Genomic DNA, 3,511 nt, shown 5'->3' with positions numbered 1-3,511 from the left:
TAAGAGAGCCTGCATGTATGAGATTAGAATAGAGCAGTGTTGGTATATACAAAAGAAAAAGATTGAAAGTTTGTAATTGATGTGGAGATCATTTTACAATGTAACTATGTAACAGCCATGCCAGTTTTCAGACCATAGCTCATGCACATCAGACTTCTATGGCTAAGCTGTTTATACCCTGCCCACATTAATAGCATGAGAATGTCTTGAATAATGCCTTGATACAACTCTAAAGGACTTATATATTTAATTTTTCTTTTTGTTCTTGGGGGCTTCTCTTGTTGCTTAATTTGAATACCAAGTGTAGCCTGCGTGTCACTGAGCAGGTAAAGGCTTTGTTTTAAAGATGCCTGTGAGCAAATAAGCAGCATGAGGATTTAAACTGCTTTCCTGTTGTATGAAACGACCTTCCTTTATTTAAACATTAGTCCTTTCACACACAATACCATTCTCTCTTGCATTCATTATTATGATCTGTCACGTATGCTATTATCTTTTCTCACACTCAGTACTACCCTCCTTCATATACACTCATCATTTTTGCCTTGTACATTTTCAATCTCACCCACTCACATACGTTTGTTCTCTCTTATTACCAGTATCATTATTTCTCATACTGGCCACTGTTGTGTGTCACACTCAACTTTGAAGTCACTCCTAATGTAAAAAAGAATTTTGTCTGCATTTCAAGGGATATGCCCAGCTGAGACTGATGGAAATTATTTTAAATTCGCAGCAAATCCAGTCAATTAAAAATAATGTGACAGTTCAAATTTCAGAATTATGGTCTTGCTCAGTTTCTTCTGGGATCAAAATAATGACTGTCTTTCTTGTGGACAGAAAGATAAGTCTTGAATGTTTGTGAGTCACAAATTTGAACTTCAAAAGGTCAGAATCCTCTTCCTGTATGTTTTGTTACCTGTGAAATGTCACATTATGTCTTGCTGGTAGTTCAGCATAGCCTGTGTGCCACAGTAATTTCAGAAACAACAACACCTGTACCAGCACCTGTCTTTTTTTTTTTCTTTTTCTTTTTTTTTCTTTTTTCATTCACTGCAAAATTTGCATATTCAAACGGAATTGCAGACAGTTAGAGAGGTATGTTTGGATTGTGTTGCGCCAACTTGTTCCAAGTGATGGGCAAATGCAAATATAACCTGTACCTGATTCAGTTATATTATTTCAAAGTATGTTTTAAAGATAGCTGTCTAGTGTTCTGTGTAAGTAAAGACTCGACTGTTTTTCTGCGCCATTTCATCTTATTATTACTTAACATCTAAAATAGGTTAGACCCTTCACAAGCATTGTTCCTTTTCTGTGAGCAAGGGAAGAGTGAGACTGAGTTTCATTTCTTTACATAGAAAGGAGCACTGAAGGACAAAGCCTGGCGTGTCTTTGAGACAGCACTGGAGTCAAGTCTAGCCTGTATTCTTATTTTTATTTCAGCCTCTGTCTGTCTTTTAATTTGTTATGTTTCAGCCTTCCTGCCTGCATGTCTGTTGGTCTGTCTGTCTGTCTGTGTGCTTGCCTTGGACACAATACATCATCTCATTCTGTCAGATCCAGCACTGGCCTGGTGGGAAGTAGCCAGAGCTAAATACACCAACTCCTGGCAGTCAGGGATAAATTATTAGCCAGTCCATTTAAGTTACATTTCCATGTTTGATTACAATATTCAGCTAAGCAGTGCCAGGGACGCCAAATCAGTGGGAGTAAAGCTAAGATCAAGTGCTAAAAAGAGGCTCCTGATGCTTCCATTTTCCAACCACACTCTGTGATGATGGCAGAAAAAAAACTGATTAAGGCGACCGAAAGAGGAAATTCTGAATGTAAAAGGATCAATTGTAACAGTATTTATATGAAATAAATTAATAGAAATAGCTCTTCGGTGCATTATCTGCGGAGGAAAAAAAGAGAAGACAGTATTCTAAGCAGACGTGCAGGATTCACAAGCTATTGAAGTATTGGAGTTTCATTCAAAACATTCTACATGTAATTGAAATAAAAGATATGCCAACGCTTGTGAGTGTTGGCATATCTTTACAGCACATTATGGATGTCTAATGACGCCATCTAAAGACTTTAAAAAATGAGAATACATTTGTGACATAATCATCACAGCATTTCAAATTAATCAAATTAGTTAGAAATGTTTTACTCCCCTGTGTTTTTACATTACAAGCTAGCAACCATATTCACACACACACACACACACACACACACACACATACACACGCACAGTAATATGAGCCATTATTTGTCATTTATTTGTAATATGAGTGTGACTGTCCACAGCTGAGGTATCTAGTCGGGCCAGAGACCTCTCACTCATGCAGAAACACACAAATGCCATGTGCACGCAAACATGCACACAGGCCCTATACACACATGAGCATACACTGAGCCCAAGTGTAGACCAGAACTCAACAGACCAGAACTTGCACAGATTTTGGGATGATTCACTGGAGAGGTGGACCTTCAGCACACACACACACACACACACACACACACACACACACACGCACACCAAACACACACATACACACTTTTCTCTCACTCACTAGCTCTAGCCTCTAGCTAAGGGAAGGCTCACGAAATTGAGTTCACGGTGGTCGCTTAGCAATGTTGAGCAGAGGGTGTGCTATCAGGCCAAATTGTTCCGGTTCCTCTTGGCTCCCCTCAATTCCGTTTGAGTGTTCAGGGGTGGAACGACGGCACAGTGATCTGGCGGCACTGACATTTAGAAAGGAGGGAGAGGAAAATAAAAGGCAGAAAGTGAGAATTTATCAGCTCCTCACATGAAAGAAGCTGTAACATGGACAAAAAGGAAACATGGCCAATCTTTCCTCTTTAAAGGAAATGAATTGGAATTAGTCTTATTTGACAAGCACACCTGTTCCACATCTTCTCGAGATAAAAATTGACTTTATTTGAACAGCACTTCTCTTAACAAAGTTATGAAGTACTTTACTTTTAAACAACAACACAACAGAGTGAACATTGAAAAGTTCACAACCTAAACCTGGTTGCAGTTGCATACAAATGCTGGCACAGTTTAAAAGCCCAGGGGTGTATGTGGCTAATTAGCAGATACAATTTTCCAAACCTCACTCTCAGCACTTTTCTACCATTTTCTTGTTTTAATTCATTGGATCTTACGGCTACAGAGGTAAGTGTAGGAAAATGGGTAATTTGGCAACTCATCTAGTCCCACTTCATCTCATAGTGCAGGACAAAAATTACAGGCTCAGTTTGATTTGTCAGCTTGTGGGGGCAAAGTCGGGTGCAAAGTATGCTAAATTCTTGGCTAAATGTACAATCTTGTCTAAATTACCTCTTACACCCCATCGTCACCTTCATACCCTCCATCCGCCAAATGTAAGTTCTATGTGAAAAGCAAATTCAATTTGTGGCTTTTACGAACTCACAGATGTGTGTGTACGTGTGCTTGTTTCCATCACTGCTGGAGGCTGCTGGAAAACTTTGCTGCTACTGATCCAGATGTTTGACT

Source organism: Seriola lalandi, unplaced genomic scaffold, assembly GCF_002814215.2.
Source record: "Seriola lalandi dorsalis isolate HSWRI2012SDOR001 ecotype SW California unplaced genomic scaffold, Sedor1 jcf7180002054672, whole genome shotgun sequence".
Classification (NCBI taxonomy): domain Eukaryota; kingdom Metazoa; phylum Chordata; class Actinopteri; order Carangiformes; family Carangidae; genus Seriola; species Seriola lalandi.
The sequence above is the reverse complement of the archived record's forward strand: the minus strand, read 5'-3'. Positions refer to the sequence as shown.